Below are 16,574 nucleotides of genomic sequence, written 5' to 3' on the forward strand. Positions count from 1 at the left end.
ACAGCCCACACCATCATGGGCCGTGATGATAGCCATGGCGTGGTAAATGCAAATGAGCTATTCTTTTTGTGGTGTATGGTTACCGGAAACGCTACAGCACCGGCTTCTTTTTGTCCAACCACCTCTGTCACCTCTGTCATCAGCCTATCGGGCACATCGTGCTTGGTGGCCTTGTCACAACCTTCATGCTCCACTTCGAATTGGTTCCAAGACATCATAGGCTGTGTTTTGTCACTGGAACATCAAGAATAGATCAAAACATCTGCATATCCATGGGGATATGTCTACCTGCTGGATGCCAAAAGGAGTGCCATCCCTCGAAGAGACGAAGCATAAGAAGGACCTGGCGAGACTTCGTAACCACAAGCAGAAACTCAAGAGCCCATGTTTCAGGAGTCCCCCACTCAAGTGCCTCCATACACACCTCCACCCACAGATCTGGTACTCGCATAGCTACAACGCATGGAGACCACAATCAACAACAAGATGCAAGCAATCGAGGACAGCCTCCAGGAAGCCCATAACAAGTTGGACATGCTAATGGAGAGGGTCGATGAAGAGGAGCCAGCATCACCATCATCACCATCAGAGACCTTTTAGACCTAGGACTATAGGATAGGTTCTTTAGTGTAAAATCTTGAATACCTTAGTCCTAGATTGCAATCATAGGTCTCTTTTATTTGCTTTATGTCAAAACTTTTCAATACTTAATAAATAATATGCTTTCATATACTTTGTGTACGTTTTTTTCTAATTTTGCATATTATGTTAACATTGAGGACAATGTCATGTTTGAGTTTTTTTTTTTTTTTTTTTTTAGGGGGGGGGGGGGGGTACAAGTGCAGTGCATAGCATTACATGCATATCATTATATTGTTTAAATTTAGCTATAATATTCTTGTGTATCAAAATTCCAGAAACCAGAAAAATATTGAAAATTTTTGAAAATTTTGAACTTTGAATTGTGAAACTTAAAGCTATAACCAATTTCTAGTAAGCTAATAATTGGACTCCACGGGATAGAGGAATAAACGTATCTGGATAGGCAAAAAGGGATTCTAACATGTTGTCTATGAAAAACCTAATCTCTTTAGTGGAACTAAAGTAGTAAACCCCTTCATAGCCATTAATCTGCCACATTAAACTTGTGAAATTGGGAGAAAATTTTTTGAAATACAAGCAAACATAAGAATGCTTCAGCAGCTCTATAACATGTCTCTTGGACCTATCAAGGCGAAATCCTAACATATGCTTGATGAAGAAATGATTAAGGCATTCTTTGCTATACCCTCACTAAGCCTTAGCCACCCCTAATTAAAATGTATATCCCTTGTAGCCAACTTGAAGCCTATATTTATCCCTTAGATTTTCCTTGCTTACCCATATTATTTACCTAGTCCCTAGCCTAAACACATACCTACCCTTTTGAGGAAGCTAAATGCATAAGTAAAAAGTATATTAAATTGCAAAAAGAAAATGGAGAGAGGATGAAGAACTTGAGAAAGAATGCAAGTGTGAAATTGAAACCAAAGAAAAGTCTGCCTTCCTAACCCAACAAAAGCAATGAGTTTGGGGGAGAAAATAAAAAGGGACTTGAATAAATTAAAAAAAAAAAAGAGAGAGAAAAAGGAAGTCTCAAGAATCATGGAAGCATGTGTAATACCCCTATTTGTATAGCTTGGTATATTTCACTATTTCGGTGATCGGAGTCAGTCTGGACAATTAAGGGGATTAGAACCACACTTAAGACAACTAGATAAGCCCTGAACATAAATAATTAGTAATTTTCAATTAGTTAAGTATAAATAAGAAAAATAGAACATAAGAAGTTAAATGAGCCAAGAGTCACAGCGATGGGTGACCTTCTCGGGAAGGATTGCGAAGTCGATTTAAACTCAAATTTCGAACAGTAAAATGTGACACTGCAGTCCTTAGGACTATTGTGAACACAGTGGAAAAGAGAAAATCACAAAAAAGAACTGTTAAGCCAGTCAAATAATTAGATCAGGGATCCGAAAGAAATATTGAATTAATTGCAATCCAGGTCAAACCGGCGAGGGCCAATTTAGTCAGTTGACCCCGAGAGCTAAATCCTGACCTAACTGTCAAATAAAATCAAAGAAAAGAAAATTTCAGAATCGGGAATTAAATTAAAGAATTAATGGAAAAATAAATAGAAAAAAAAAAGAAAAAGAAAATGTGAAAAAGTGATGACATCATCATGCATGACATAATACATGACATAATAAATCTAATTTTAAATTTTGAAAAGTGGGATAATTATCTACTTAAGTGACCAATAAAAAAAAAAGGAATTAAATTAAAACAAAATTCATTTTTGGGTCTTCTTCATCCATATTGCCGTAGCTCTCCCTTGGTCACTCTCTCATTTTCTTTCTTGAAACCTCCATGGAAGCTTGACTCAAGCTTCATAAACCCTAACCTAGCCATAATTTCCCTAAGGTTTCTTGAGTAAATATTGTCCTTGAACCTTGATTCATCTATTGACAACAAAAAAAAAGAAGAAAGGAAGAAGTTGAAGAGGTGAAAAAAATTCTGCATAATGGTTAGTAATCTAAACTTTAAATTGCTATTTTAATTATTATGCTTATGGTTGAATAAACTTAGAAATTATGGAAAATGGAAAAGAAAACAATTGGTAGAGGACTAATCATGAATTTTGTCCAGCCATGGTACCTTGAAGTTTTGATATGTTAATTTAATTTAGACATGAATTTGACATTGATTAAGGTTGAATATGTGGTTAGTGTAGTAAATTGGGTATGAATTAATCAATTGTGTAAATTAGGGTTTGGCACCTAGGGTTTTGGAAGAAAAAAATGTGAGAAATTGTGAAATGGTGTGTTTAACCTTGTTTGAGATGGAAAATGGTCATTTGTGACCAATTGAGATGTGTTGGAAGTGTTAGAAGTGAGTTTAAATTCGGATTGAAAATGGTTTCAGGGACCAAAACTGAAAATTTACAAGTCCAATTGGTATGAGACCAATTGGGAATGAAAAGAGACACAAAATGGAACATTTTTCATTTAGGAAGTATGCCCAAAAAGTGACCAAAACCTAGTGAACAAATTGACCAAATCCGGAATTGGCAATCTAACCTATACAAAAATGATTGTCTGTTCATTTGGCCATAACTTGGGCCAGGTAAGTCTAAATGACCTGAAATTTTACTAGTGGAAAGTTGAGTTATAGACCTAAAACTTTCATGAAGAACAAAAGCCCAAATTATACACTTAACCAAGTCATTTGGCCACCCAAATTGGTGACCTAAAACTGCCAGAACCAGTTTGGTGCCTAGAAATCTGGGTTAAGTCTAATCCTGCAGCCATGATTCAAATGGCTATAACTTGAGCTAAAAAACTCCAAATGGAGTGATTCAAAAAGGAGAATAAAGTTAAGACAATAAGGAACAATTTCTATGAAGAAAACTTAGCCAAATTCTAACAGAAAAATGACCAATGGAACAGTGTAACTTAAGACACCAAAACTGAAAATTTACAAATTTGCCTAAAAAACTTAGAATTTGAGTACATAACCAAAACCAACAACTTTAGTAATCAAAATATGGTATATGGGTGAAGTTAGAATTCCCATACCTATTAAGCCTTATAAAGTCAACAAATTGACTTGAGTAGTGTCACAACTTACCCCTCTGTAAGGCATAACATGATCCCGTAGAATACTTAATGAACTACCAAACTTCACCTATCGATAACTTATTAAGTACCCTACAAGGGATTTTAAAACAATTTTCTTACATTTTGGAAGTGGTGAGCATTTTGGTAGGAATTAAAAACCATTTATTCAAAGTTTAAATACTAGTAAAAATTTTTGTCCATTTTAATTTTGCCGCAAATTTTGTAAAAATTTTGACAGAGTTCCGTTTGTATTTGGAGAAAACAGTTCTTCAAATACCTAAAAAAAAAAACTTCCAATAATGTTCTCAACTCTCAACCTTCAATTAATCTCAAATCAACTCAATTCAATTCACTTCAAAATAATTCCACAATCCAAATCAAAATTTATCATCTTAAAATATTTAATATCTTCATTCACAATGCATAGAGTATGAAATTCACAATTACAAATATTAATTTACAGAAGGAAATCCAAAAATAATATTATTACAATTTATTTTATAACTGCTCAACTTTACATTGATACATAAAGCGTTATAATATTTACATCAAAATTAACTACAAGGGTATAAAATAATACCCGTACAAAAGATCAATGTGGTCCTCAATTCAATAGCAGCTCACTCTTCTGCTTTTTCCTTGCTCTTATCTGTGACAGCAAAATAAGCTATCGCTGAGTATAAAAATACTTAGTGGTGCACAATAAAAATTTAAAATACAATACATAAATCATTCATTAATGAAACACAATTTAAATATTTCTCAATCACATTTCACAAATTATCAAAGATCATAATAACACAATTTAGTCAAATAATTTAATAAACACAGTGTTGCTAAAATCGTACACAACTTAAGCCATGACACAAAATTTTCGATCAATGCCGTGTTGTACACCACGACAAAGCAATCTACAACCCCATTAATCGAAATTAATGAGGGAGGTGGCTAGCTAGCTAATGAGTACTCATCCGATCTCAACCTCAACTGGCAAGCCAGAGAAGGAGGAAAATAAACGATCTCAACCCCATAAATGGAGGAGGAATAATGTGATACTGTTATGCTACAAAATCGATTCAAAACAATTTATTTAAACAATTTATGAGAAATCTGATCAATTTCCAAAGTCATATTTGCGATTATAAAATGGCAACACAGTACATAATTAATCACAGAAGTCAAATTTTTTAGAATAAAATATTTAAACAAGAATTATTGTGCACAGACCTGACGTGAGTCGCTTCTAAGCCTTGACTCATTCTCTCAAAGCTTCCAAGTCTTTTTCAGCTGAAACACACAGTTTCACAGTGTTTCAATATTATAACTTAGCATAAATCCAAAAATAAATTTAACTTCACTTTTACCTAGCTTTAATGTGCTAAATTCGACGTTCTTTTAGTTTTTGTGTTTCGGGTTACTATTCACTACACTATTCAAGTCAAATTGTTGACTTTTTAAGGCTTAATAGGTATGGGAACTCCAACTTCACCCACATACCACATTTTGGTCATTAAATTTGTTGGTTTTGGTCATTTTCTCAAAGCTTAAGTCCTTTAGGCAAAATTGTCAAATTTTCAATTTTGGTGTCCCTAGTTGCACTAATCCATTGGTTATTCTACTATTAGAATTTGGCAAACCTTTCTTCATAGGAAATGTTCCCTATTGTCTTAAGTTTATTCTCCTTTTTGAATCACTCCAATTAGAGTTTTGTAGCTCAAGTTATGACCATTTGAACCATGGCTGCCGGATTGGACACAACCCAGATTTTCTGGGCAATTTTGGTGCTAACAGTTTTGGGTCACCAAATTTGGGTGGCCAAATGGCTTGGTTTTTGGCAGAATTTGGGTTTGTGTTCTTCATGAAACTTTTAGGTCTATATCTCATCTAACCACTGGTAAAATTTCAGGTCATTTTGACCTGCCTAGCTCGAGTTATGACCAAATGAACAAATACTGTTCATTTGGTCAGTTTGTACAGGGTAGCCTACAATTTTTCAACTTTGGTCAATTTGTTCACTAGGTTTTGGTCACTTTTTGGGCATGCTTCCTAAATGAAAATTGTGTCATTTAGTGTATATTTTTGTTCCCAATTGGTCCCATACCAATTAGACTTGTAAAATTTCATATTTGGTCCTTCAAAGTTGACTTGGTCATGCCGCCAGCAGCATGATCACACTCCCTCCGAATTTGACTTTAATTCCAACCATTCCAACACAACTCATTTGGTCACAAATGACCATTTTCCACTTCACAATAGGTCAAAGACATCATTTACTCATTTCTCCAAATTTTTGCCTCAAAACCCTAGGTCTCTGTCACACCCTACCCCTCTGTAAGGCATAACATGATCCCGTAGTATACCTAATGAATTACCAACTCCGTCTACTGATAATCCATTAAATACACTACAAGGGATTTTAAAAACTTTTCTTACTTCCTTTACAGTGGTGAGCACTATTTACAGGTGTGAAAGACTTTGGTGAACTGAAGTGAAACAACTAACTCATTTGATTTATTTGGAATATCTGTAAAAATTTTGGCAAGGTGCCATTTGTATTTTGGACAAAATAGTTCTTCAGAAAACCTGTAAAAAGCACTTCAATATATTTTCAAATCTCAACTCCAACATTTTTATCAACACAACACATTTCTCAAGTCAAATCCACAGTGATTTTCAAAGACTAAGATACAAAGATATAACACAATTTTTACAAGCCAAATAACTCATATTTATTTTACAACTTTACTGTACAACTTAAATTTACAACTGCTCAAAACCAAGAACAAAATATACATACAGTGAATATACATTACAGTACAAAATGCCACATGTGGTATACTCACTATACCCAAAAATCTCTCGCTGGATGTATATGCAGCCTAGTCTGCTGCCCTGTCTGTCTCTCTACCTGCGACAGCAATGAAAAGCTATCGCTGAGACAATGTCTCAGTGGTGCACAACATTTACCAAATACAAATTTTAAATCACAATTCATAAATCATATCAATAGTGGATACTTAAAACCATAGTTAAATTCAGGACAATAAATGTCAACAAGAATTTAAACTCCATTTGGTAATATCACAAAAATTTTCAATAAGTCAGATCATGGTTGAATTCAATAGACAGTATATGTCAATAAGAGTTTAAATCAATTTCACAATCTCACAATACATAATAACACAATTCGATCAAATAACTGAAGAATACAGTGTTGCCAATCTATAACACAATTTAGGCCATGACACAATTTTTCCATATATGCCGTGTTGTACACCACGACAAGACATGCTCACCCCAATAATCGAAATCAATGAGGGAGGAAGCTAGCTATATAATGAGTACTCATCCACACTCACCTCAGACTGGCAAGTCAAAGAGGGAGGAACATAATCATACTCACCCCAGACTGATAAGTCAAAGAGGGAGGAATAATCACACTCACCCCATTAATGGAGGAGGAACATAGTATCAGTGTCATGCCAATTGTGAGTCAAAATAATTTCAAACATTTTATTCAAATGATCCGTAAGAATCCAATAAATTTCCAAAGTTATAATTTCATTCACAAAATGGCAACACAATTCGAAATTCACTTCAATTTCCACAAAAACCATTTACAGTGCTTTTCAATCAATAAGTATCCATCAATATCATTCAAACAATTTTTCACAGTTTCAAACCATTCACAATGTTTTTCAATCAATAAGTGTCCATCAAACACATTTCCACAATTTAAAACAATAATATACAAATAGTCAATATTTATTTCAATTGAAAAATTCAAGAGAAATAGTTGTTGTGCACAAACACAATTTAAAACAATAATATACAAATATTCAATATTTATTTCAATTGAAAAATTCAAAAGCAATAGCCGTTGTGCACAAACACAATTTAAATCAATAACATACAATTAATCATATGAAATCTTATTCAGAGTAAAATCAGTTGAAAACTAGTTGTGCACAAACCTCTGATGACTGTCCCCCTGATCTGGACTCAGTGTTTCCTTCCCTTTTCCTGAGTCTTTGGTGGCGAAACACAATTTGAAGTGTTTGATTACTAATTAAACTGTCTCTATCGATGGTGTTTGGTAAATAATGCACTGAACTCAATTATTCACTTAATCACCTAATATACCGACCCTCAATGCGTTTTAGGTAAATTAGGTTTTAGTGTCATTAATATGTCACACTCGATAGGGTTTTAGGTTTGGTACGTTTTACCAAAGTCATTTCCTTGTTTAGTGCATTTTAATGCAACTTGCTGGATTTCGGGATACTGGTTTGACCTAACCGGACGATCTAGTTCCCTCGGTTTTCGGGTCTCGGTCGAAACTACAAACTTGTAGATCTAGGTCTTATTGCACGCGGTGCAAAATTTCAGGTCAATCCGAGTTAAGTAGACCAAGTTATGGTCATTACACTATTGCTGGTCAAGTGGTACCATTTTAGGTCAATTTTAGGTCAAATTGGTCAATTCTGGTTCGGCCAGTTTTTGGACCCGAACTTGTGCAAGTTGTTTGACTTGCTTCTGGTCATTTCTGGGTTTTGGTGTATTCATAAGACTTGTAGGTATGGGTCTTAACTATTCATGGTTAAAATTTCAGGTCAATTGGACCTGTTTTGAGTGAGTTATGGCCTAAATACTCACTGCTGCCCAATTGGTCATTTTTCAGGTCCTAATTGCACCTAATCCGAATTGGTCAAATTTTTAGGTCACCTTGCAAGCAGAATTTTGGCATGGTTTCTCAATGAAAGTTGGCACATTTTGTGCCTAGTTTCACCCCAAATTGGTCTCATACCAATTGAGGTTACACATTCAAGGTTATAGGCTAAAATATTCACTGCCCTCAATATGCATTTCACACCCCAACTTCAAATACATACTCACCTTGCAAGGTTTACTTCCATACCCTACCAAACTGTTTTGGCACATTACCAAAAACATTTTCTACATTACATTAGCATTATTTTGGGCAGATTCCAATCACCCTCAACACACCAAATATCATTCACAATTACAATTTCTAAATACCATTACAACCACACCTAAACATTACAAACTTTACCTACACTTTACAACATTCATTCACATACATATCATCAATCCTTCTAGGTCAATATTCTGCCCACTCTTCCTTCAATATACACCATTTCTCAAGTGTCCACAAGCTGCCACAAAACATTCATCAACATCACATTGCCGTACCATATGCCAATTCCCATCAAAGTGCATAATTCACCATATAAACATGCAATAACTCACTAAGTTACTAAATCACCATTATTAACATTCTTTCCCATCAATTATATGCACAAATACCTCATCATAAACGTGACCCATGGCTGTCCAAAATGAAAATAACAATAACCTTTCAAACTTAAAATTTTCCTTCACCAAACTAATACCCATAACATGCACAAAAACTTTAACAAAGGATTTCTCAAAAATGCAAACTTACCTTTATTTGTAACTTGCTAAACCTTCACCAAACTTCTCAAATTGGGTGTCAATATCTTCCTTGTGATGTGTAGACAAAGTTTAATGAAGGAACTCAAGTGTTTGGAGTTGAAATGGAAGGAGGGATCAAGCTTGCATGAAAATGTCCATGGAGTTTTCTCTCCCTTCATTCACGGCTTGGATGGTAAATGAAGAAGATGAAGTGGCTGCTGGACATAGTGGACTTACATCAGCTCCATAATGTGTTTATTTTATTCTCTTAGTGGTCCACTTACTCTAATTAATTCATATTATAAGTTACTTTCACTTAATCCCACATTAAACCCTTAATTCTCACTATTTACTTTAGGTACCACCAATTTAATTTTTCATTTCATTTTCTAAGTGTAATATTATTTATTTTTAATGGAAATTTAGGTCAAAAGACACTTCGGGATGTCAAATGACCATAATGCCCCTGTTCGGGTTACATTCTCGATTTTTCGGTAACACCGGGTTTTGTCTGTTTTTCGATTTCTCACTTTTCTTTGTACTAATTATTTAATTTTTCTTTGATATTTCTAATGATATTTATACTTCAATAAATATTTATTGGAGTCCTAAAAATATTTTTCAGGGTTCCCATGATCCGGGAGCTAGTCAACGGTCCACGCCGTGACTTCCCGGTGCGGTCACCCATCGCTAGGGTTATCGGCTCGCTTAACTTGGTTACATTTCTTTGCTATCATTTTTCCTTTGTTTTTCTTGTACTTCCTTTTCTTGTATTTCATTATTTTATGTCTCCTCACTCATATTGAAGTGTGGTTCTAGGCATCCTAGCTGTCCGGACAACAGTCGGAGCGATAGAGCACTCTACCGTACTTAGGGGTGTTACAATTCTCCCCCCCTTAAATAAATTTCGTCCACGAAATTTCTACCCAGTAGCCATCTTACAATAGTCATACGTTTATTTTTCCTTTCTATATGATCGTATAATCTTCTTTTTCTCAAATTTGTATAAGACTTTTAACAATCTAATACAATGTTTACTTTGTTTGGATAACACCAATCTCCTCTTACTATTGTGTTGTCTAATATTTCGGTTCACGTTGCTTCTTGAATGACCCTTGAGGTCATGTTAGAATCATTCATCAGTCATGGGTCCTCTGACCATTCTAATCCATAGTCTTCCTCACATTCCTAATATTTCTTTGTTATATATGAATCAACTGTTCGAATTTTTACGTCCATAACTCTTTTTTTATCTGTCAATATTTTATAACTTACTTCCTTTGGTACTGAACTATAACCTTTCGATATTCTAACTTCTGAGTTTTAGATCCCTAAGTAGGATTTTCAAACTTATTTCTAACAATTAAATTCTGTCCTGGCATAACTATGCCAAAACAGATGCCGTTGGCAACTATTCTCATCTAGGTGTACTATCGGTTAGTACGTAGCTCTACACAATAATCTCAAGTTAGTACTGTAATCTGCAGCTTACAGTATAAACATCAAGAACATTGCATAGTTACTACGATACATCCCAATAGATCAAACTTTGTTATCTTTTATTCTTTTTGAATTCACTGATATTCGAATCTTATTCTGATTACAATATCCATTAGCAATTTCTATGATAACCTCCTTGCCCTTATCAAGAGCAATTCCATTACTGCATCTTACTTTTACGTCCTCTTGCCTTACATTAAGTAGGCTCACTAATTAGCTTTATAATTTATGGTGTGTTAGAAAATACTTTTCGCCGATAAACTCTTTCAAAACTAATTTCACTTATTATCACAATCCTTATCTTAAGGGCTAATCACTAATGCGTCAAAATTTATTCCTCTGTAAACGAATAACAACAGAACATATAGTTCTAACACTAACATAAAAATATGCAAATTCCAGGTCAAACAATACATATATATATCTTAGTTGCTAATTGAGAAAGTACCAGCAATGATGTCAAAAGTCTAAGTCTCTTTTATGTCGTATATCGTATACTCTAGTTGAAGCATCACCTGTTTTGGTGATTCACGATGATCGACTTCTAGGTGTACTACCCTACATCTACCTTTGCCTCTACTAGCGATGGTGAACTATTTGGGGTAGAAACTTGGGTTGATCCCTTTGGTGTAGTAAATGATCGAGCGACTGGATTTACACAATCCCTAGCAAAATGACCAGTCTCTCCACGATTAAAGCATGCTCCTACGGCTCTATAACATACCCCACTATGTGGTTTACCACAAGTTTCACAAAGTCAATCGACAGCGCATTTACGGGTTTCTGTTGAGTTGGTGATCGGATCGAGGTGGTTTGTCCAAAGATCTATCTCTACCAGGACTTCTTACTATCTCTGTCGTATCCCCAAAGTTTTTCCTCTTTCCGGTGGGACCACTAGAACTCTGCTCACGACTTTCCCTCTTTTACGCCTTCTCGATTTCTTTTTCAAGAGCCGCTTGATTCAATTCTTTCTAATTCTAGTGCTTGAGAAATAAGTTCGGAAGAAGTTGTTATGTTTGAATCCGACCACTTGTAATCGATACTAGGCTTCAAGCCGGTTTCAAACCTCTTACATCTCTCCGGTAGAAAGTAGACTTCTTGCATAATGGCTTAGGCGGGGAATTCCTTTCATACTCGACCACGATCGCCCCCTGTTTGGACTTAGGAATTCTTGCACGGTCTACATAAGCATCGAGGACATATTTTTGCTGAATTCCCGAGGAAGTCATTCCATGTTAGCACTGCAGTTCTATCGATCGTGGGGATGTTTTTCCACTAGTCATAAGCATCCCCTGTAGCAAAGATATCGAGTACTCAAATCTAAGCTCCTCTGTGCAATGCGTTTCTTGAATACCCTATCCATCCTCTCTAACCATTGTTACGCCTCTAGAGGATCTATCATCCCCTTGAACTCTGTAGCCCCATACTTCATCAATTTGTCATATTGTCTAGCGTAAGATCGTGGTTGTACCACCGGTGTCGTATTGGGACTTGAGTAGGCACATTACCATCCATTTGTTGGAACATTGCGTCTGTCACGAGCGAATCGAGCAGAATCTGCGATGCTGCAGTGGTGCTCTTGAACCACCGACATTATGTAGGCATGGGGCATCCCCTTGCACCTCGGCCTCTATCGATTGATCGTGAGCGATCACCCTCTTCCATAATCAATTCGAGGATTTTAGACCTCTGTACAATGATACAAGGAGATTTCCTCCCGTTAGTGCATTTTTATAATGTAATGTCTTGTATGTATCAAACAATGATATTGAGCGGTTATCTTGTGAAGAAAGAATATTCAAATAACATGTGAAAGCAGAATTTAAAAACTTTGCTCGATACCACTAAAACATGTCACACCCTACCCTCTATAAGGCATAACATGATCCGTAGTATACCTAATGAATTACCAACTCCGTCTCATCGATAATCCATTAAATACACTACAAGGGATTTTAAAAACTTTTCTTACTTCCTTTACGATGGTGAGCACTATTTACAGTGTGAAAGACTTTGGTGAATCAAGTGAAACAACTAACTCATTTGATTTATTTGGAATATCTGTAAAAATTTTGGCAAGGTGCCATTTGTATTTTGGACAAAATAGTTCTTGAGAAAACTGTAAAAGCACTTCAATATATTTTCAAATCTCAACTCCAACATTTTTATCAACACAACACATTTCTCAAGTCAAATCCACAGTGATTTTCAAAGACTAAGATACAAAGATATAACACAATTTTTACAAGCCAAATAACTCATATTTATTTTACAACTTTACTGTACAACTTAAATTTACAACTGCTCAAAACCAAGAACAAAATATACATACAGTGAATATACATTACAGTACAAAATGCCACATGTGGTATACTCACTATACCCAAAAATCTCTCGCTGGATGTATATGCAGCCTAGTCTGCTGCCCTGTCTGTCTCTCTACCTGCGACAGCAATGAAAAGCTATCGCTGAGACAATGTCTCAGTGGTGCACAACATTTACCAAATACAAATTTTAAATCACAATTCATAAATCATATCAATAGTGGATACTTAAAACCATAGTTAAATTCAGGACAATAAATGTCAACAAGAATTTAAACTCCATTTGGTAATATCACAAAAATTTTCAATAAGTCAGATCATGGTTGAATTCAATAGACAGTATATGTCAATAAGAGTTTAAATCAATTTCACAATCTCACAATACATAATAACACAATTCGATCAAATAACTGAAGAATACAGTGTTGCCAATCTATAACACAATTTAGGCCATGACACAATTTTTCCATATATGCCGTGTTGTACACCACGACAAGACATGCTCACCCCAATAATCGAAATCAATGAGGGAGGAAGCTAGCTATATAATGAGTACTCATCCACACTCACCTCAGACTGGCAAGTCAAAGAGGGAGGAACATAATCATACTCACCCTGGTGATAAGTCAAAGAGGAGGAATAATCACACTCACCCCATTAATGGAGGAGGAACATAGTATCAGTGTCATGCCAATTGTGAGTCAAAATAATTTCAAACATTTTATTCAAATGATCCGTAAGAATCCAATAAATTTCCAAAGTTATAATTTCATTCACAAAATGGCAACACAATTCGTAATTCACTTCAATTTCCACACAAACCATTTCTGATGCTTTTCAATCAATAAGTATCCATCAATATCATTCAAACAATTTTTCTGATTTCAAACCATTCACAATGTTTTTCAATCAATAAGTGTCCATCAAACACATTTCCACAATTTAAAACAATAATATACAAATAGTCAATATTTATTTCAATTGAAAAATTCAAGAGAAATAGTTGTTGTGCACAAACACAATTTAAAACAATAATATACAAATATTCAATATTTATTTCAATTGAAAAATTCAAAAGCAATAGCCGTTGTGCACAAACACAATTTAAATCAATAACATACAATTAATCATATGAAATCTTATTCAGAGTAAAATCAGTTGAAAACTAGTTGTGCACAAACCTCGATGTTGTCCCACGATCCGGACTCGGTGTTTCCTTCCCTTTTCTGAGTCTTTGGTAGCGAGAAACACAATTTGAAGTGTTTCAGTACTAATTTAAACTGTCTCTATCGATGGTGTTTGGTAAATAATGCACTGAACTCAATTATTCACTTAATCACCTAATATACCGACCCTCGATGCGTTTTAGGTAAATTAGGTTTTAGTGTCATTAATATGTCACACTCGATAGGGTTTTAGGTTTGGTACGTTTTACCAAAGTCATTTCCTTGTTTAGTGCATTTTAATGCAACTTGCTGGATTTCGGGATACTGGTTTGACCTAACCGGACGATCTAGTTCCCTCGGTTTTCGGGTCTCGGTCGAAACTACAAACTTGTAGATCTAGGTCTTATTGCACGCGGTGCAAAATTTCAGGTCAATCCGAGTTAAGTAGACCAAGTTATGGTCATTACACTATTGCTGGTCAAGTGGTACCATTTTAGGTCAATTTTAGGTCAAATTGGTCAATTCTGGTTCGGCCAGTTTTTGGACCCCAACTTGTGCAAGTTGGTTGACTTGCTTCTGGTCATTTCTGGGTTTTGGTGTCTTCATAAGACTTGTAGGTATGGGTCTTAACTATTCATGGTTAAAATTTCAGGTCAATTGGACCTGTTTTGAGTGAGTTATGGCCTAAATACTCACTGCTGCCCAATTGGTCATTTTTCAGGTCCTAATTGCACCTAATCCGAATTGGTCAAATTTTTAGGTCACCTTGCAAGCAGAATTTTGGCATGGTTTCTCAATGAAAGTTGGCACATTTTGTGCCTAGTTTCACCCCAAATTGGTCTCATACCAATTGAGGTTACACATTCAAGGTTATAGGCTAAAATATTCACTGCCCTCAATATGCATTTCACACCCCAACTTCAAACACATACTCACCTTGCAAGGTTTACTTCCATACCCTACCAAACTGTTTTGGCACATTACCAAAAACATTTTCTACATTACATTAGCATTATTTTGGGCAGATTCCAATCACCCTCAACACACCAAATATCATTCACAATTACAATTTCTAAATACCATTACAACCACACCTAAACATTACAAAATTTACCTACACTTTACAACATTCATTCACATACATATCATCAATCCTTCTAGGTCAATATTCTGCCCACTCTTCCTTCAATATACACCATTTCTCAAGTGTCCACAAGCTGCCACAAAACATTCATCAACATCACATTGCCGTACCATATGCCAATTCCCATCAAAGTGCATAATTCACCATATAAACATGCAATAACTCACTAAGTTACTAAATCACCATTATTAACATTCTTTCCCATCAATTATATGCACAAATACCTCATCATAAACGTGACCCATGGCTGTCCAAAATGAAAATAACAATAACCTTTCAAACTTAAAATTTTCCTTCACCAAACTAATACCCATAACATGCACAAAAACTTTAACAAAGGATTTCTCAAAAATGCAAACTTACCTTTATTTGTAACTTGCTAAACCTTCACCAAACTTCTCAAATTGGGTGTCAATATCTTCCTTGTGATGTGTAGACAAAGTTTAATGAAGGAACTCAAGTGTTTGGAGTTGAAATGGAAGGAGGGATCAAGCTTGCATGAAAATGTCCATGGAGTTTTCTCTCCTTCATTCACGGCTTGGATGGTAAATGAAGAAGATGAAGTGGCTGCTGGACATAGTGGACTTACATCAGCTCCATAATGTGTTTATTTTATTCTCTTAGTGGTCCACTTACTCTAATTAATTCATATTATAAGTTACTTTCACTTAATCCCACATTAAACCCTTAATTCTCACTATTTACTTTAGGTACCACCAATTTAATTTTTCATTTCATTTTCTAAGTGTAATATTATTTATTTTTAATGGAAATTTAGGTCAAAAGACACTTCGGGATGTCAAATGACCATAATGCCCCTGTTCGGGTTACATTCTCGATTTTTCGGTAACACCGGGTTTTGTCTGTTTTTCGATTTCTCACTTTTCTTTGTACTAATTATTTAATTTTTCTTTGATATTTCTAATGATATTTATACTTCAATAAATATTTATTGGAGTCCTAAAAATATTTTTGAGGTTCCCATGATCCGAGAGCTAGTCAACGGTCCACGCCGTGACTTCGTCTGATCACCATCGCTAGGGTTATCGGCTCGCTTAACTTGGTTACATTTCTTTGCTATCATTTTTCCTTTGTTTTTCTTGTACTTCCTTTTCTTGTATTTCATTATTTTATGTCTCCTCACTCATATTGAAGTGTGGTTCTAGGCATCCTAGCTGTCCGGACAACACTGGTCACTGGAGCAGTAGAACGCACTACCGAACTTAGGGGTGTTACAGTCTCAAACCCTAACCACACTAATTCATTGCATTTAATCACATTTAAGCATTTCAATCTTACTACCACCGTCATACAAGCTTACTAA

Source organism: Hevea brasiliensis, chromosome 5 (genome assembly GCF_030052815.1).
Source record: "Hevea brasiliensis isolate MT/VB/25A 57/8 chromosome 5, ASM3005281v1, whole genome shotgun sequence".
Classification (NCBI taxonomy): domain Eukaryota; kingdom Viridiplantae; phylum Streptophyta; class Magnoliopsida; order Malpighiales; family Euphorbiaceae; genus Hevea; species Hevea brasiliensis.